Below are 22,040 nucleotides of genomic sequence, written 5' to 3'. Positions count from 1 at the left end.
TTATTATTATTATTATTATTGTTGTTGTTGTTGTAAATTATTATTAGTATTATTGGTATTAATTATTGGTATTATTATTATTAACTGTATTTTTAATTAATAAGTTTATTATTGTCATTATTGAGTGTAATTAGTTACCACTGCCACCGGGTATATACCCATTGCAGTGTGAATAAATACATACACATACACAATAAGAAGAATGCGGCTTTCAGTCAATAAATAGGGTCTATAGGCAACTCATTTAAAAAAGCTCACTTGAAAGGGGGAATTTGCGTTAATGACATCTGAACATAGTTTCATTATGGCAGAAATGCGAAATATTCCGAATTGCATATCACATCTTTATTTTATTTATATTGTCGAGGTTGAAATATTTGTAAGTATATATCAGTTTCCTGCAGGGATTGGAGGGACCAACTGTTAAGATTGTACAGTGATGGTATTATATTATATATTATACATGTTGAACCATAAGTAATGTCATTAATTTCAGGATGTTATTTTTTTTTCCATTTATTTATTTATTGTCGCTTTAACTTATAACAAAAGTTTTATCGCGACTAGGGTGTTATTGTTTGAAATATTTCACACAAAAAGTTTAATACAATTTTGCTCGTTTTTGTTTCCTTTTCGAGAAAAAAAATTGTTTTAATGAAAAATTTCATAGTGTGTTTTGGAAAAGCCATTCATTTAATTCCCAATATTCTTACTCTGTTTAAGAGAGCTCTGTATTATGATAATAAATGATTGAGAAGATTTTAGCTTTGACCTTTAAATGTGCAGAAATTTGATTTGAACAAATGTAATATCTTACAATTCCTTTCCAGAACGAAAAGTTCCATTTGTTCAGATAAAATTTCTGTCCCATCTTGTTGAAACTACATTCTTATTCGTTTGTTCAGGAACTCCATTACAGTGCTGTTCAGCAATTCCTCATATTGTGTTCATTTACATTTATATCAAAGAAATATGGTCCCATAACCATATCACCTAGTATTCCACACCACACCATAACTTCTGGAGCACCAGGATTCTAAGCTTCACGCATCCATCTTGAGTCTTCTTTGGACCAGTATCATGCATTTTGTATAGGAGCGTGCCCATCAAGAAAGAATAAGCATTCGTCACTGAACAGAACATGCTGAAGGAAGGATCGATCAGTACGCAAATGCTGTGTGATCCAGTTGAAATATGTTTGCCTCTTGAGTGAATCCTCTTCTTGCATTGTGTGTAAATCCCGCAATTTGTAGTGGTGAAAACGTACAGATATCAATATTCTATGAACAGATTGTCTCCTGATTCTGGAACCACATAGCACACTGACCTTTTAGGGCTGGCCATCATCTTCGCAATCACGTCTTTTGAATGCTGTCCGTCAGTAGCAGATTTAGGACGACCAATTCGTTTCTTATCGAATACTCTGAAAGTTGTTTTAAATGTATGCACTAATTTGGCTACATTTTGATATGTTGGTCTTGGAATGTCAGGATGACGACCATGAAACTCGTCTGCAGTTTCTCCTGTTATCCTGTGATTGTCCCCACATAGCAGTACTAGCTCCACACTCTGTTCAGGAATCAACATGATCTCTTCAAGTTTCAATGAATATCACTATCACAACTGGAAACAATAAACAATAATTCCCGGGTAGCTCAGTTGGCAGAGCACTGGTACTTTCAACCAGAGGTCCCGGGATTGATACCCGGCCCCAGAACAATTTTTCCCTTGAAATTATTCAAATCTGCTTTACAGAAAGCTTTACCTGAAAGATTAGATTTGCATAATATATACGTCACTGTGTACATTAACAGAAAAACCACAATTTCAAGTCACACAGAGTTTGTGTGCACTCGATGTGGGTCTCTGGCGTTTCGTCAGCCCACGCGAGTTGTGTGGATATAAAGGGAAAAGTTGAGACGGTGTCGGGTAGAGTTCCCGGGTAGCTCAGTTGGCAGAGCGCTGGTACGTTCAACCAGAGGTCCCGGGATCGATACCCGGCCCCAGAACAATTTTTCCCTTGAAATTATTCAAATCTGCTTTACAGGAAGCTTTACCTGAAAGGTTAGATTGGAATAAACAATAATGTTATCTTCTTGAACTATTACTCAACTCAAAATAATAACTCAATAACTTCAAACAATAAACGAAAGAAAACACAAACTGACTGTAGTACACCTGTTGTTGTTTACCATACCATGACCCACTTCATTTTATGTACTGTATTCATTTTATGTATTCCACAGAAACTAATTCAGAAAAATTGATAAGGAGACAAAGGTGGAGAATTCTAGCAGTACAAAAGGGGAATATGTACTGCCAACCTAACAGTACAAATGAAAAATGTCACTCAGATTACCGGAAATTTTGGAAGGAACACATCATTATGTTACTTTGTACAATAATTAATACAGTTTTACAGTTAGTAGTATATCCCATTTGTCAACTGACTTCTTTCACGTAGTATTTAATTCGCATATCAAAGCAAGCTATTTAATTTATTCTACCAGAAGTAAGTGAAGCTATATGAGAACCTCAGAGAATCAGTAAGGGTAAGAAAACATTAATTTTATTATTAATGGAAGGTTCACAACGTTATATAGGCTAAGTGTTGGCATAGGCTTCCATGGCCGGTGTACATGATCTGTGAAAAAACTGCTGGAAATAGGTTTGGAGTGTCATGGCGGATTGTAGAGTGTGACGCTTGTGTCGGCTCGTGAGTTCTCTCATTTTTTCGGAGGTGTTTGTAAGTTGTGTATGCTAGTTTTGTGTCAAATCAGTGTATTTAGCACTCAGTTCCTGCTTGCCTGAAAATTGGAAGGAGAAACCAAAAGCAAGAGATTCCAGCCACTGACGACAGTGTTAGACGCAGTGTACAGGAAGCATGGAGGGAACCCGCCATGTTGAATGAACTTGCCAACCTAATAAAGGACTCGGTGCGGGACGCGATAGTGTCGGAGTTAAAGGCCGCACTCGACAGAAATAGTACTACTATTGAGAAGTTGGAAGCGGCCTTAAAAGAAAAGGACGAGAAAATTTCTGTTCTAGAAGCGAAGTTGGAAGAAAAGCACAACTGCTTGGAGCAGTATCAACGCCGTCAATGTCTGTGTATCTTCAGGGTGCCAGAGTCTGAAGGTGAGGATACTGACGTGATAGCAGTTGATGTCGCAGCCCAAGTCGGTGTGGAGTTGGAGGTGCACGACATTGACAGGAGCCATCGTGTGGGGAAGAGAGGAGAACGCCCACGACCAGTGATCATCAAGTTCATGAGTTACAGGAAAAGAGGAGAAGTCTTCCTGAACAAGAAGAAACTTGAAGGTAAATCATTTACGATTAGAGAAGACTTGACTCAAGCTAGACACAAACTGTTAAGACAATGTATTGACAAATATGGCGTCACTAGTGTCTGGACAATTGATGGCAACATCTTTGTCAAAACTGGAGAGATCAAGAGGCAGATTTTTCGTGCGTCTGATATTCACTAGTTCTGTTGTGCACTCACAAATTATTTCCGATTTTATTTACTATATTTCCTTTGATTTAGTGTTATAATTAATTTAGTGTTATTCTAATTGATTTAGCGTAGTGTTATTCTTATATTAACTACAATTTTTCTGTAATCTTAACATCTGTTTATTATTAAATAATTAATTTAGTGCTATTTTTGTATTAACTGCAATACATAACAAAGTATTTTCAAATTATTTTAGTATACAATAGTACAGTAACATTAGTAAGTTGGCAACATTGACCCTTTAGAGTCTGAACTATTGTCGTCTGCAGCCCCTCATAGCAATGACCTACTTTCTGTGACGCGCTCAGCAACCACTTTCTCTCCCAGTCTATCCACTGACAAAGTAACTGTCCTTTCTACCTGCGACTTGTTAAAATCTTGTTTCAGCACACATCCAGAGACATTTAAAATAGCCCATGTCAACACACAGAGCCTTTTGTCACATTTCAACGATTTCCTTACTATTTTCGCACCGTTAGATCTGCATGCTATACTAATTTCAGAATCCTGGTTAAAATCTTCTCACTCTTCTGCTGTCATTAATATTCCAAACTACTCACTCGTTAGAAATAACCGCACCAACAAGAGGGGTGGTGGCGTAGCTATGTATGTAAGATCAGATATACCATACAAAATTATTCATAAGTCTTCAAACAAAGAAAGTGAACGGCCAGAATTTCTATTTGTAGAGGTGAAAATAAAATATAAAAAATGCCTCCTTGAGGTGGTTTACAAACCGCTGAAAGGAAATCACCTGCGTGATGTTGAAGCGGCACTGCTGAATCTCATTCCCAATTATCCGCATGCTGTAGTACTTGGGGATTTTAACACAAATTTACTTTCAGCTAACAGCAACACAACAATACAACTACAGAACATGTTCCAGTCCTGCAATATGACAATTCTCCCTTCCGAACCTACACATCATACTCCTTATTCAGAGACGTTACTAGACATTATTGCGACAAACAAACCTCATGACGTAATAACAAATGGACAAGTGCCTGCTCCTGGAATCTCAAAACATGATAGATATCATCTACGTTGAATTTTCTTCACGATGCCATAGACGTAAACCTCATATTGTAACATATCGCGACCTCATTCACATTAACCATGACGAACTAATTAGTGACGCAACTAAACTACCGTGGCAGACTATCTGGATGCTGAGAAGTGTAGACGAAAAAGTTGAGACATTTAATAATTTAGTCACCCAGCTATATGACAAACATGCACCACTGAAAACTAGACGAACCACTACTCGAAGATCTGCTCCTTGGATCTGCGAATCATTGCGTACACTCATGGCGGAAAGAGATGCTGCATATCGCAAGTACCGAAGAACAAAATGTATTTCTGATTACGACAACTATAGACGCCTATGCAACCGGACAAACCAGTCAATCAGAAACGCAAGACTTTGTTACGCTCGCCCACTCACTCATCCAACCTTCTGTTAGTAAGAAAGAGCTATGGAAAAATATCAACTCCATGGGATTAAGAGAACAGAAACAGCACATACAGACCATTGACATATCACTTACTGATCTGAATGAACATTTTACCACCCCACCTCCCGAACCTCTACAAAAGGACCAAACAAAGGAAGACATTCTATCTAATGCTCCGACTACAATACACATGTTATTTCACTTTACATACATTACTGAAATTGACGTCAGAAAATCACTAAGACGACTGAAATCTAATGCACAAGGCATAGATGGTATCACCATTTCACTGTTAAATAAAATAATTGACGTGATTGTGCCGACAGTAACCCATATATTTAATGCATCTCTCATAACTAATATCTTTCCTAAAATTTGGAAAATGGCACTAGTAACACCTATACCCAAGACGAAAACTCCGACCTCTCCAAACAACTACAGGCCTATAAATATTCTCCCCGCTCTCTCCAAAGCACTGGAACACATCATACACCGACAACTGACAGATCACTTAAACATGTACAAACTTATCAATGAACACCAGTCTGGTTTCAGAACAGGACACAGTACAACTGCCCTACTCAAAGTGACTTAAGACATGCCAGAAGCAATGGACAGAAGCGAGGTGACCATATTAACTCTATTAGACTTCAGTAAAGCATTCGACTCAGTTGATCTTGACCTACTACTTGCAAGACTAAGAACGTTATACTTGTCTGACAACTGCATTAATTGGATGGACTCTTATCTTCGTGATCGTCAACAATATATCTCAGTACAAAATCGGTTTTCCCCTTGGCGATACACGAAAGTAGGAATACCTCAAGGCAACATGCTTGGATCACTGCTTTTCTCCATTTATATTAATGACGTGACTACAAACTTACATTACTGCAAGTATCACATTTACGCAGACGACTTACAAGTCTACATACACTCCCGACCAGACGAAATTGATGCAACTATTGCCAAAATTAATCATGACTTGAATCGAGTTTCTTCATGGGCGAAAAACTTCGGACTTAGGTTAAATGCTAGTCACAAGCTATAATAATTGGATATAAGAGACTACTGAATACAATGAACAACAGACATATCCCAATTATTACAGTAAATAATACCACTATTCCGTACCATTCCGTCATCAGAAACCTCGGCATTTTCTAGGACGAAAATTTAAATTGGGAATGCCAAATAAAGGAAATATCCAAGAGAGTGTGCTATACCATTCATTCTCTTAACCCATTCAGAAACTTCCTCCCGCCAGAATTAAAACAGACTTTAGTGCAAACCCTCGTACTACCACTGTTTGACTATTGCGACGTAATACTTACAGACTTGACAACTGACCTTTCGAACAAGCTGCAGCGTGTAGACAATATGAGTGTCAGATTCATCAGTAATGCTCACAGATTTGACCATATTACACCCTCGTTCAAATCTTTATCCTGGCTGCAACTTAATGACCGTAGAACACTTCATTCGCTCTGTCTTCTGTTTCGAGTTCTCCACACTTCTACTCCAAATTATCTTCGTTCCCGGTTTAACTACTTATCCTCCAATCACAATCTAAACACCAGGTCACAGGACAGCCAAATCCTAGCAATTCCCGCCCATAGAACATCCCACTATTCATCCTCTTTTACTGTCTCAGTCCCCCGTGAATGGAATTCTCTACCTCAGAAGATTAGGAGCTGCCAGACAATAACCACTTTCAAGAAAGGGCTAAACGATTTCTTACGGGCGCAGTCAAATTGAAGTTATAATTGTGATCGAGTTTAATAATTTAATTTAATTTAGGTATGACTATCATTACTATTATTATTATTATTATTATTATTATTATTATTATTATTATTATTATTATTATTACATAATTATTTTAATGGTGTTGTGAAGATGCAAAGAATTGTCATTGTATTATATTAATTATTTATTATATTGTCTTGTATTGTAGTATTGTATTGCTTTGCATTGTATTGTATTAATTGTTATATTCATAGCATTGTAGTAATTTTCTGTTATACTGGTTGAGTGGGAGAGAAGGCCGAATGGCCTTAACTCTGCCAGTTAAAATAAACCATTATTATTATTATTATTTTATTATTATTATTATTATTTTATTATTATTATTATTATTATTATTATTATTATACCACGTCTTGGTGCTAGTGGCTGACGTTTCGACTGCTGTGTTGTGGTCATCCTCAGTCAACACAGCAGTCGAAAAGTCAGCCACTAGCACCAAGACAACGCAGTATAAACTCGGAAGTTCCTCCACAGATAATATATAAGCTAATTACATGTATTTTAAATTGACTCATATACATGTACATTTCAGATCAAAAACGGGACTTGTCTTAAATTTTGGGATATCCGAGTTAAAGAGTGCTTCCTTATTATTTGAATGACCCTTCATAATTGAATGTAAAGATGGAAGTTGTCACTTCCGTGGAACACTATAGAATTCTAACGTTAAGTTGAAAAACGAGACTTATCAAGTGACAAAGTGACACTTAGTAAAACAATTTGAAGGTAACGTACATAAGGAAGTTTGAACTTAATGTAAATACATTCCCTAATAATTTAATTTACCATTTGTTTACTTACCCTTAGTTAGTTAGAAAATTGTTTGTGTAGTAAATTATTTTAAAATGGTATAGGCCTATACCCTTCAAGAGAGAACATAAATCATCCTTATTGATTAAATGTAGGAAATTACACAAAATAAGCTGTTTTTTCATCCTACAATCAAATGATAATAACAAAAAATACTGGTTTCTAGGCGACGATAGAAAACAAAAGTTGCGGAAACAAATTAATGAGGTGTATAAACAATTGAATGCTCTTTTATATATTTAAGTATAAAAATATAGGGGTGTCATTTGAAATTTCAAAGTGGGAATGGCTGGGGGATGAAATCTAAAATGCAATTAAGCCTGATTTCAGCCTTCCCCCTCTATATCTAAATTGAAGTGTGTTATTTGTTTGTGTGATCACGGCATTCTTGATCGTAGTGGAAACTGTTCAATTATAAGTCTCCAGGTATCGATCAAATTCCAACAGAATTAATACAAGAGGGTGGAAGCGCATTATCTAACGAAATTTATAAGCTTGTACTTGCTATTTGGGAAAAGGAAACAGAACAACCCAAGGAATACATAATCGTACCTATCTTTAATAAGGGAAAGAAGACTAACTGTAGTAACTTTCGAGGAATATCACTTTTGTTGGCGTCATACAAAATTTTATCCAATATCCTTTTGAGAAGATTAACTCCATATGTAGATGAAATTATTGGGGACCATCAGTGTGGTTTTAGGCGTAATAGATCAATTATTGACCAGATATTTTGTATTCGACAGATAATGGAGAAAAAATGGGAGTATAAGGGTACAGTGCATCAGTTATTCATAGATTTCAAAAAGGCGTATGACTCGGTTAAGAGAGAAGTTTTATATGATATTCTTATTGAATTTGGTATTTCCAAGAAATTAGTTCGATTAATTAAAATATGTCTCAGTGAAACGTACAGCAGAGTTCGTATAGGTCAGTATCTGTCAGATGCGTTTCCAATTCACTGTGGGCTAAAGCAAGGAGATGCATTATCACCTTTACTTTTTAACTTTGCTCTAGAGTATGCCATTAGCAAAGTCCAGAATAACAGAGAGGGTTTGGAATTGAACGGGTTACATCAGCTGCTTGTCTATGCGGATGACGTGAATATGTTAGGAGAAAATCCATAAACGATTAGAGAAAAGACGGGAATTTTATTGGAAGCAAGTAAAGGGATAGGTTTGGAAGTAAATTCCGAAAAGACTAAGTATATGATTATGTCTCGTGACGAGAATATTGTACGAAATGGAAATATAAAAATAGGAAATTTATCTTTTGAAGAGGTGGAGAAGTTCAAATATCTTGGAGCAACAGTAACAAATATAAATGATACTCGGGAGGAAATTAAATGCAGAATAAATATGAGAAATGCCTGTTATTATTCGGTTGAGAAGCTTTTATCATCCAGTCTGCTGTCAAAAAATCTGAAAGTTAGAATTTATAAAACAGTTATATTACCGGTTGTTCTTTATGGTTGTGAAACTTGGACTGTCACTTTGAGAGAGGAACATAGGTTAAGGGTGTTTGAGAATAAGGTGCTTAGGAAAATATTTGGGGCTAAGAGAATGAAGTTACAAGAGAATGGAGGAAGTTACACAACACAGAACTGCACGCATTGTATTCTTCACCTGACATAATTAGAAACATTAAATCCAGACGTTTGAGATGGGCAGGGCATGTAGCACGTATGGGCGAATCCAGAAATGCATATAGAGTGTCAGTTGAGAGGCCGGAGGGATAAAGACCTTTAGGGAGGCCGAGACGTAGATGGTAAGATAATATTAAAATGGATTTGAGGTAGGTGGGATATGATGATAGAGAATGGATTAATCTTGCTCAGGATAGGGACCATTGGCGGGCTTATGTGAGGGCGGCAACGAACCTCCGGGTTCCTTAAAAGCCAGTGAGTAAGTAAATAAGTGGAAACTGTTCATATCCCTGAACCGTGTATTCTACCTTGTGACTGGAGAGAGAGGTTATCGCCAGTGTTGCCATACCTACTGTTTTAGCAGGAGATTTCCTATTTTTCCATTGAATCTACTGCTCTACTAATTTTTTTGTCAAAAGTCCGAACTTCTCCTGCCTTTTTGGCATGCTGCAGTCACCTAGTTCTATGCCCGGATTTTCAGTTCATTACTTTAGTACATATGCGCCTATATTATGTCGTCATGTCTTATTTTTGCATTTTATACACAAGCCTAGGACACAAGTCAATGTTTTCATTTGCCTCCCTGCTCATAATGTGTCGCCACAATGATGCTTACAAGAAACAAGGAGTCGCCTCTCTCCTGGAGCCCAGCAGCGGATTATGATATCAGCACACAGCATATAAAGACCATGAATAATTTCGAGGGAAAAATTGTTCCGGGGCCAGGTATCGAACCCGGGACCTTTGGTTTAACGTACCAACGCTCTCCCAACTGAGCTACCCGGGAACTCTACCCGACACAGATCCAATTTTTCCCTCTATATCCACAGACCTCAAAGTGGGCTGACAACCATCAAGCAACCAACATTAAGTGCACACTAACTCTGTGTGTCTTAAATTGTGGTTTTCTATTACGTACAGTGACGTGTATTATGCAAATCAAGCTTTCAGGATAACTCCCTGTAAAGTTAATTTGAATAATTTCGAGGGAAAAATTGATCCTGGGCCAGGTATCGAACCCGGGACCTTTGGTTTAACGTACCAACGCTCTCCCAACTGAGCTACCCGGGAACTCTACCCGACACAGATCCAATTTTTCCCTCTATATCCAGACCTCAAAGTGGGCTGACAACCGTCAAGCAACCATTATTGAGTGCACGCTAACTCTGTGTGACTTAAATTGTGATTTCCTGTTACGTACAGTGACGTGTATTATGCAAATCAAGCTTCCAGGTATAACTCCCTGTAAAGTTAATTGATCTGTGTCGGGTAGTGTTCCCGCGTAGCTCAGTTGGAAGAGCGTTGGTACGTTAAACCAAAGGTCCCGGGTTCGATACCTGGCCCCGGAACAATTTTTCCCTCGAAATTATTCAAATTAACTTTACCTGAAAGCTTGATTTGCATATAAAGACCATGTTTTATACACATGGCTCAGAGTTATGGGTCTCTCCAATCCACTCGATAGTCTAAACATAATTACAGAATGATAGAGAACGGATGTTTGAAATCTTACCACGAAGCTAGTAGTAAATACGTTGTGACTAATGTTTGGACACTAGATGGTTCTGTTATTGTTAAGGAGGGCAATGTAAAGAGAAGACTAAATAATGTAATGGAGCTAGGGTGATAAGCGATACCATTAGTCATTACTTTATAGCTAAACATTAACTTTTTAGTTTATTCTATTAGTAGTATTGTTATTCGTGCTGTACTTTTAGTTTACTATATTCATTATATCATAACCCCATTAACATTACTTATTTCTTAGTTACTTTCATTTTTAGTATTTCAATAATTAATATTAATAATTTATATTTTTGTTCTCTTCTAAGTTATATGATATTCTAAATTACTAAAGTCTAAACTACTTATTCATACTTGTTAGTGCCAGTAGTGTTTATTCATCTTTATTTATTTCAACTTAATTGTAGCTAAGTTATTAATTAATAGGAAATCTTTACTTCTAGCAACTTCATATTTTTATATAACATTTTTTTTTCTTATAAGTTGGATACCCTGATTCTTGACAGTAATAATCCGGTTGTCTCTGACAGAACATTGTACAATGACCTTCATTCACTCTATTCCCCTATACCTACTGATCAGAACCCTCTCTCTCACCCTGAAGCATTCAACATTTTAACAGCATTTTCCAAGAGCTCTTCATCCCTTCACGTAGCCCATATTAACGCTCAGAGTTTGGTTGCACACTTTGACGAAATTCAATCCATATTCTCGAATCAGAATTTCCATGCTCTTCTCATCTCTGAATCTTGGCTAAAGCCTACATTATCCTCAGCGACATTACACCTAGATGATTATACGCTATTAAGAAATGGTCGTTTAAATAAAAAAGGGGGCGGCGTTGCTGCATATGTTAGATCAGATCTCAATCCAAGAATAATATACACATCTCCTGGCGAGTATGGCGGAAAACCTGAAATGTTATTTGTAGAAGTCTTGAGAAGCTTTCAGAAATGTCTTATTTGTGTAATTTACCAACCCCCGAAGATTAACAATACTGGGTGTTCAGTTCAAAGTGTGTCATGGCTCGCTGTATGCCGTCATGTGGCTAGTCGATGAGCCTAGAGAATTCAATCTTCCTACACTTCCGCAGAGGTGTATAACCTATGAGGTAGAGAAGTTGCCTAGCAAGTACGGCGTTCATTCTGAAGAGTACGTACCGATACGTACGGTAACGCCGGTAGTGGCAGGAATGTGAACTGTTTGGAAATACGTACTGTCGGGATATGGGGAGAGGGTTAAGACGATTACTTATGTATTTGTTGACATTAACTTCGACGGTCAAAATGGACACAGAGCATTTGATTTGTGTTGTGGAATGTTCTGTACGCAACCGATGATAACAAATACCCTGCGTACGACTTGCCGGCGCAAAACACAGTTCGAAAGAGGTTATGGTAGAACACAGAACATACAGACCGCCATCTGTTGCTACGACGTTCAAGTTATACCGTACACGTTCTCAAGTTCAGATTGAAGAACGCCTTAAATAATAGGCAACTTCTCTAACATATAAGCTGAAACTCGCTTCAAATTGGTGACCCAACAACAGTGACGTCATGACACACTTTGAAATGAACACCCAGTATTGCAGAGATCGAGAGATCGTTGTTGGAATTCATCACAGATTATGAACACTTCTTAATAATGGGTGACCTTAACACAAATTTGTTAGCCTCTGATTCGAACTACACTAGACATCTATTGACCATGTTCCAGGCTCTTGATCTAGCAGTCCTTCCCCTTGTTGTGACGAAACTCTCTTCCGTGAAGCCATATAAGTAACTTTATGTCCTATTTCCCTAAGGCCGTAGCTTCTATCGAAGCACCTCCGAGTTGCCTCGTTGTTACAAGGGAGTGAATAGATTACAAATAATAATAAACCATCAACAATTAAATGATGATTTATTAACCTACATGAGAAACTAAAAATTAACAATGATAAAAATGTGGTAAATTTATCAGTGACAGGTTATCATATTTAGTACTTACCATATAAAGGATAGCTTCTATGAGGACATGGAACATACTTTTGATCAGTTCCCTAGATATCACATGAAAATTTTATTGGGGGATTTCAACGCTAAAGTAGGACGGGAGGATATCTTTAGACCAACTATTGGAAAAGAGAGCCTACACGCAATTAGTAGTGACAATGGAGTTAGATTAGTCAACTTTGCAATATCGAAAAATTTAATTGTCAAAAGTACAACATTCCCCTATAAGGATATACATAAATATACTTGGACTTCTCCAGATGGATTGACACACAACCAAATAGATCACATCTTGATAGATAAACGGAGACATACTAGTATAGTAGATATTCGAACTTTCAGGGGTGCAGACTGTAATTCTGACCATTATTTGGCGATTGGAGAATTAAGAGAAAGATTATCAGTAGCCAAGCGAGTAGAGCAACAAGTTAATATTACTAAATTCAATATTTTGAAATTAAAGGACGAGGAAGCTAAGCGAAATTTTCAGGTCGAAATTTCGAATAGGTTTGCCACTTTAGAAAGTTCCGACGAAGTTGAGAAAGAATTAGATGTTAATAGCGCGTGAGAAAATATCAGAGATAGTATAAAAATTGCAGCTGAGCAGAGCATAGGTTATTGTGAAATTAAGAAAAAGAAACCGTGGTTTGATGAAGATTGTTGCATGGTAGTAGAAAGAAGGAAACAGGCAAAATTGAAATTCTTACAAAATCCAGTTGAGGAGAAGAGAGATAATTATTTCCATGAAAGACGGGAAGCAAGTCGTACACTTAGGAATAAAAAGAGAGATTACTTGATGGAAAAACTGAATGAGGTAGAAACAAATAGTAAGAATAAAAACATTCGAGATTTATATCAGGGTATAAAGGAATTTAAGAACGGATATCAGCCAAGGGTAAACGTGATCAAGGATGAGAATGGTGACTTGCTTGCAGACTCTCCATCAATCCTAAACAGATGGAAAAACTATTTTGCGCAACTACTAAATGTACATAGGCCAAATAGAAATGATCGGGACGAAATTGAAATACAAATTGCTGAGCCATTTATACCTGAACCCATGCTTTCAGAAGTCGAAATTGCGATAGAAAATCTGAAAAAGTACAAGTCTCCAGGCATCGATCAAATTCCAGCAGAATTAATACAAGAGGGTGGGAGTGCATTATATAGCGAAATTTATAAACTTGTACTTGCTATTTGGGAAAAGGAAATTGTACCAGAACAATGGAAGGAGTCCATAAGTGTACCTATTTTTAAAAAGGGGGACAAAACCAACTGTGGTAACTTTCGAGGAATATCACTTCTGTTGATGTCGTATAAAATTTTGTCCAATATTCTTTTGAGAAGATTAACTCCGTACGTAGATGAAATTATTGGGGATCATCAGTGCGGTTTTCGGCGTAATAGATCGACTATTGATCAGATTTTTTGTATTCGACAGATAATGGAGAAAAAATGGGAGTATAAGGGTACAGTACATCAGTTATTCATAGATTTCAAAAAGGCATATGACTCGGTTAAGAGGGAAGTATTATATGATATTCTTATTGAATTTGGTATTCCCAAGAAACTAGTTCGATTAATTAAAATGTATCTCAGTGAAACATACAGCGGAGTCCGTATAGGTCAGTTTGTATCTGATGCTTTTCCAATTCACTGCCGGCTAAAGCAGGGAGATGCACTATCACCTTTACTTTTTAACTTCACTCTAGAATATGTCATTAGGAAAGTTCAGGATAACAGGCAGGGTTTGGAATTGAACGGGTTACATCAGCTTCTTGTCTATGCGGATGACGTGAATATGTTAGGAGAAAATACACAAACGATTAAGGAAAACACGGAAATTTTACTTGAAGCAAGTAAAGCGATCAGTTTGGAATTAAATACCGAAAAGACAAAGTGTATGATTATGTCTCGTGACCAGAATATTGTACGAAATGGAAATATAAAAATTGGAGATTTATCCTTCGAAGAGGGGGAAAAATTCAAATATCTTGGAGCAATAGTAACAAATATAAATGACACTCGGGAGGAAATTAAACGCAGAATAAATATGGGAAATGCGTGTTATTATTCGGTTGAGAAGCTCTTATCATCCAGTCTGCTGTCCAAAAATCTGAAAGTTAGAATTTATAAAACAGTTATATTACCGGTTCTTCTGTATGGGTGTGAAACTTGGACTCTCACTCTGAGAGAGGAACATAGGTTCAGGGTGTTTGAGAATAAGGTGCTTAGGAAAATATTTGGTTCTAAGCGGGATGAAGTTACAGGGGAATGGAGAAAGTTACACAACACAGAACTGCACGCATTGTATTCTTCACCTGACATAATTAGGAACATTAAATCCAGACGTTTGAGATGGGCAGGGCATGTAGCATGTATGGGCGAATCCAGAAATGCATATAGAGTGTTAGTTGGGAGACCGGAGGGAAAAAGACCTTTAGGGATGCCGAGACGTAGATGGTAAGATAATATTAAAATGGATTTGGGGGTGGTGTGGTATGATGATAGAGACTGGATTAATCTTGCACAGGATAGGGACCGCTGGCGGGCTTATGTGAGGGCGGCAATGAACCTTCGGGTTCCTTAAAAGCCATTTGTAAGTAAGTAAGTAAGTAGGATAAAAATGTGGTACACGTTACTATACTAAAATGAAAGATACATCTTACTATACTAAAATGAGTGAGATGATTAATGAGTCTTGGGGAAAATCCCGCGAACGCTACAATTAGAAAAGAGGTCCATTCTTGCTGTTGACTGCGCCATGCGAGGCGAACACATAGTTCCAATAAGCACATACTTCTCTCGCTGACGCACATGTCTTTTGCCACTAAAAGGAGTAACTGTACTTTGACCTCTACCATCAGACTGAGTACATACCTCGGTATCATTAACACTGTAACAAACTCAAAATGTACCATTGCGGCTTGAGTAGAAGTTCACTACCTGGCAGCATATTTCCAACGTACCGAGGGCCCTATGCGCAGCACATACCTCGGGACCGCGGACAATCCATAAACGACTCGTGACACAGGTGTATGACGTTCTGCGGATAACTCGACCTCGGCGTGCCGATGCCGCGTAGTCTGTACACCATCAGCGTACACCACCCGTAGACATTCTGATTCCCAATCACAATTTGCTGCGTTCCTTCCAACGTAGCGGTTCATTTCCAGCGGATTCCACTCTGAACGGATACAGCAATCCATTCCAGTACTGTATGTAGCCGCCGGATCACTCTCGTATACACGAAGCGGTGCTTTGGTGTTCTCAGCAAAGCACGAACTCTAATATGAGCGGGCACGCTCACGGCCCATTCCCCACGCGTGGATATCTCCAGACTCAAAGTCCACTGCAGGGATACCAGTCTGCGAAAACGTCCAGTCGACTGTTCTCCAACACCCCGTGTTGTAGTCGATCTCTCTGACGCGTCCTGGATTTAAGTCCTCTCCCAGAGGAACTCCAACTCTCTTCTGCGACGTGCTGCAACCAACTCTCGTGATGAACTCTTCCTCATAAACTCCTCTCCATGAACTCCACTGGTGAACTCCTTCTCCTGACGCGTACTCACGGTGAACTCTCGTCCAGGGGGGTTTAACTCAAATGATAGATGTTGGATGCTCATAGATGTTCCTTAGTTTGCCGCATGTGGTCAGGACAGCGCTGGCTGTTTTCGATCACTGAGTTTGTAAAATTAGCAGTACAAAACTCTTTGGTTTCGAAAGTTCTTTGGTTATAAGTTTTGCCAATATGACAGTTTTAAACAGATATTATTAATATCCATTATTTACAGAATGTTTCAGTTTTATAACATTCGGATTATTATTACTATTACTATATAGCCAATTTGCATTTTCATTCGAGGACAAAGTAGCCATATTAGTCTACTGTGTATGACCTATTAACCTCATTTGTTCAGTTGATCTATTGTTGGATGTTGGCATTCCTATTCTGTTTAAATCTTGTATAAATTATGGAATGGACGAACATGGCTGCTTAAGGAAGAAATTTGGGTGAACGTAGAGTATCCAACGCCCACTGAACGAATATTTCACTTTTATCACTGCCAATGTTGCGCTATAATCGTATATGCAAGGTAGGCTATAACAAAAACCTAAACTAACCAAACCTAACCTGTCAAAGAAGCAACAAGTAATACTAAATATGTGTAAATTTGGCCTATGTCTCTATAGTGGGCGGGACATAAGTAACATTGACCGAAATTTGAACAGATCGAGTTAATTTAGAAGTTACTGGTGCTTTCCTGCAACAAGAAATAATTCGCAACGTTAAAGGTAAGAAAGAAATATGTTTGAGATTGCAAGACTTCACGTCATGTACACGGTTCAACTTTTCTTTCAACTTCACACATTCAAGCAATATGGCGTACCTTGTAGATAGAAAATCTTAATGTATCTTAATTCAACAAGCGCTTTAAACTTGATTCCTTCAATATTCTTCCCTGACTGCGTGCATATGAGCATGAAAAACTGAACCGTGTAGATGCAGCATAACTGCACCATCATGTTTTTTTTTTTAATTTAAACTGAATTCTTCCATCATATCTTAAACGTTTATTAAACTGAAATCTGTAATTGTTTTAAGGGATAAACTTCAGAACGCGATTACCTTCCTTCTATCACTACCACATGATGAACTGACTTCTGTGTTGAATTACAAGAGTGTATTAGGCCTAACTGCAATTACGCCAAGAGCTTTAAAGGTAAGCTAACAGAGTTAATATACACTTTGGGTATGAACGAACATCTTATTTTTGTATATAACTAAGTTAACTTAGTCAGACATCTTAAAATTCGTGGGACAGAATCTGACACGACTAAATATGTTGTTCCCGGTTTAATTCTTTACAGTTGCGTTACCAAAGGATGGCGGCGTACCCTAGCTTGGTAACCGCAATAGTAAAAAAGTGTCGTTCCCGAAAAGACATAATTTAGAAAATTTGACTTTACAGTTAACAATAGTACCTTTACTCGAATAATTTTGATAAAATAAAAAGAGTTAAATTACCGGAGATATTTATTATTTTTATAGACTCGTGGATAGAATTCTTCCAGGAATATTTCACAAACGTCGATTATACTGCAATCCTTCAATTGTTCTATGAAATGTAGTGTCATTAATGCATTATATGATACTAGCCTACTGCTGGTTTGTTTCAGTTAATAGAAAGACAAATGGCGGAGTTTTACACTGTGAATGTGCTGCATTGTACTGACAGAAGTCGGATAGTAATGAGAAGACCTGGTTATTCCTGTTTCCTGTGCCAAGTAATGCAGCACAGCTTAAAAGGTAAGCAATGCCGTTGGCATAAGCTCAATGCAAAAATATCCTTATATATCTTCAGTAAATGGTCAGGGTTGGTAAACTGTAGTGATTTTTAAATTTAAGTGAGAATTTTATGTCGAAATCAGATTTGTTTATTAAAATGAGTTTTTGCCTTCTTTTGTAATTCATTTAAACTTAATTTGTGCATTAGTTCCTACATAATTGTGTATTTTTAATGTGTTATTTTAAGTAATTAACAACATCGTTTCAAAAATTATTTACTACTGTATGTTTACACATAGGCCTCATTATTAATACATAAAGAGTTACAGCACTAATAACCTGCACTTAATGATAATAATAATAATAATAATAATAATAATAATAATAATAATTAGCTTGGACTTAGGCAAGATATTATGCTCAGTTTGTTATTCATTAGAAAAGAATTCAACTATTTAGAGAGATTAATATTTACAAATAAATTTATCAGAAGAGCTTAGCATTGTGTGTTTTCAAAATAAATATGTAGTCCATTTGGCATTGTGCAACTTTTACTTTGAATATTGTTATGAGCTACAGCTATTCATTTCAATCCTCAGCATCATACTATGCTTTAATTAGGTGGTGATTCCGAAAGCAGGCTCTACTTGACTACCTGTACCATGTGTTCTGATGCTCCTTAATTAGGATTTAGGAAAAGACATATGAGAAGCAAAGTTCCAAAACCTATCTATTTCTTCAGAAAATGCTAGAATTATATGTCTATAATAAACAAAGATTTTTCTGTAGTGAAATTTTACATGAATTTACAGGAAGAAAAATATATTTCACCATAGAAAATATTTTATTCATTGCAGAGATGCAAGTTTTTGGCATCTGAAGTGTATTTTCTAAAAATGGACATGTCAAGTTTTGCAAGTTTGCTACTCATATATATTGTTAATAGTTTTAAGAAGCAGCAGAACAGTCATATGTAAAAACGTTTATATTTTTTTCTTCAGGAAGTTAATTTCTCATCTTAACCATGTTAGGTGCATATAATTTTAATCTGTGATTTAAGTAGTAACAATTATCTGATGTAAATAAAATGAAAATTATTTTATTTACATCATGATTAAATCATTAATTTAAATTAATACCAACCCTGGTTTGTGTATTTCTCGAAGATAATAATAGAATTTTGATTGTAACAGGTACCAAATGTGGGCAGCTGTGGCAGAAAATCCTCATCCTTACAGAAGGGCCTATATATGTGCAAGCCATTTTCGCAGTAATCAGTATAACGATGACTTCAGGTACAACTTACTAAGAGGGGCCATTCCATCAAGAGATGCTTGGTATCCCACTCAGGAACTACGATCCACTTCATCACCAGCCTACTTACATTAACCTTTTTCACCACCTAACATGATTGCTTCATTCATTGCACTTCACTGTGGCATCAATTTGAACCTGCAGCTTTCTCAACTGGCGAGTTTTGGGTGCACTATTTACATATTTTTAGAGAATAATACTCCAGCAATGGGGGCATAACCAGTCCAAGCACTGCCAGTATCGAAGCTCAAAATAAGGAAATGTGAAATATCGACTTATCTCTAATAAATTACATTGTACTTTTTCAAATATAGTGGTGCTTTCAATTAGCTATGCATGAGAACCTTTAAAAGTACCACTTTTTTCTTTGTATGTATTTCTTAATGGTGCTTTTGTTGAAAGCCTATGATTAATTATTACAGTATGTCTGTTGTAGAAAAATTGCTTTCTTTGTATTCTCTTTCAGTGAGTGATTCATTCATTGTCTTTATCTTTTAACAAAAAATGTGTTTAATTTTGTTGACAAGTGTATGGTAATGGACTTCTTTCCTTATTATTATTATTATTATTATTATTATTATTATTATTATTATTATTATCTCATTTCGTTTAATGTCTTGATTTCTTCAGTTAATTGAAGGAGAGTAAGGGGAATTCATTCATCTGAAAAAAAAAAAGTGGAGTACTTGACTTCTACATTATGAGCTATGTAATTTTTGTAATATATAGGGCAATGATAAATCTAACTATCTTTAAGACCCTAAGTTAACATTACATAGTAATATAAATACAAATAATAATTACTAGTACAATGAGCATTTCAGTTGTGTCAGCTATAGGGCATAGGAGGAGTCCAGTGGCAGCGATACAAATCTGCAGCTTCTCCAACTGGTGAGATTTGGGTGCATTATTTAGAATTTTTAGAGAGTAAATATGTTGATGTTTTCTAATGCCAGGCATTTGACAATAAAGTCATTTGACCTCTTGCACTCCAGTATTTTTTAAAATTATTGTCATGGTCAGCCACTGAAGCACAGATTTTGAGGTGTTCCAAATCCATTTCTTGGTTTGAGTAGCACAATGGACAGTTAGGAGACTGATATATTCCAATTCTATGCAGCAAAATAGTCCCCCAATCGGATTTCCGGGCGGGACAACTTTAATGGTACAGAAGCAACTAAATTTCTTATAATGGAATGCTTGTCGCATAACATCAGCTAAGAAGAGAGTAAATATGGTATAATATTTTGTCTCTTCTGAATTTATAGATCTCTTGGATATGGAACAACAAGTTTTGATGGTGAAATCATTGCAATAAGTGAAAGTCTCAGTAATCTTCTATGCCACATCAATAAATTTAAGAATGCAGTTATATTGTCAGACTCCAAAGCAGCTATTCTATCAATAGTCTCTAAACACACACCTTTATCTCAAACAGCAGAAATAACTAAAATGCTCTCTCAATTAATATCACTCAATAAAAGAATTGTATTTCAATGGATACCATCCCATTATGGAATCCTTGGAAACGAGAATGCAGATGCTTTAGCAATGAAGGGCAGCACTGCTACTTACAGACCTGTTACTAAGTCTACGTATTATTCTGTGAAAAGATTTATTAAATCTACATACTTAGACTTCAACAAACAAAATTTGATAACACAATCTCAAGGGAAAAAATGGAACTCTCTGCATCATAATCCACAGTTAATTCCCGACTTACCACGAAAATCGTCTGTAGCTGCATTTAGATTGGCAACAGGCCATGACTGTCTGGCCAAATACCTCCATAGAATTGGAATATATCAGTCCCCTAGCTACCCACTGTGCAACTCAAACCAAGAAATGGATTCGGAACACCTCAAAATCTGTGCTTCAGTGGCTGGCTGACCATGATAATATCTTCGAAAAATATTGGAGTGCAAGAGGTCAAATGACTTTATTGTCAAACCCCTGGCATTAGAATACAACAACAACATATTTTGAGCAATGGGGCCACAACCAAATCAAACACTCTCAGAATCAAAGCTCAAAATTAGGAAATGTTGCGAAGTATAGACTTATCTCTAATAAACTGTATTGCACTTTTTCTAATATGTTCAGTGTTTTGAATCAACTATACATCAGAGAATGAAAAATAATTTTTTATTTGTATTTCTTAATGGTGTTTTTATTAAAAGTCTAAGTTAATTTTATGTCTGTTGTACACAAATAGTTTTCTTTGTATTCTTTATCAGTGGTGATTATTGATTACTTAGATTTTTAATATCCATATATTAAACTAATGGCAGTTACTTTTAAAAATAGATGTTCAGCTCTGACGGTGTAAAACAAATAAAGTGGTGTTTTATAAAATGTTTTGAACGTGAGTTGTACTATGTCACAGCAAAACATCTTATGACTATTTTCAAGCTAATGTTTGACATAAAAAAATTAAGAGCGAATTATAATTATATAACTGACCAATAATAACTTTGAAGTCAATATTCCAAAGTCAATCTTTGTTTTTATCTTCCAATACATGATACATAACATTATTTAAAAATAGTGCTTAAGGTGTTTTGGAGAGAACTATCCTAGCCTATTCGCATCCTGTATCTCAATTACATATTTTATCTAGAAGATGCAAAAACTTTTATCAGTCAAATTTGATAAATTAATTTAACAGAAGGGTTAAATGACGG

General features: G+C 36.4%; 1 long non-coding RNA gene across 1 annotated transcript; it reads left to right on the top strand.

Moving 5' to 3' along the window:
• Nucleotides 1-7,257: 7,257 nt before the first annotated feature.
• Nucleotides 7,258-21,695, top strand: LOC138705952 (uncharacterized). The gene is made up of 3 exons (XR_011333868.1): nucleotides 7,258-17,476; nucleotides 17,934-18,063; nucleotides 19,236-21,695. It is a non-coding gene; the product is annotated as an uncharacterized lncRNA (long non-coding RNA).
• Nucleotides 21,696-22,040: the final 345 nt, after the last annotated feature.

This window comes from Periplaneta americana, chromosome 9, assembly GCF_040183065.1.
Source record: "Periplaneta americana isolate PAMFEO1 chromosome 9, P.americana_PAMFEO1_priV1, whole genome shotgun sequence".
NCBI classification, from domain to species: domain Eukaryota; kingdom Metazoa; phylum Arthropoda; class Insecta; order Blattodea; family Blattidae; genus Periplaneta; species Periplaneta americana.
This window is presented reverse-complemented; position numbering and strand designations above follow the sequence as displayed.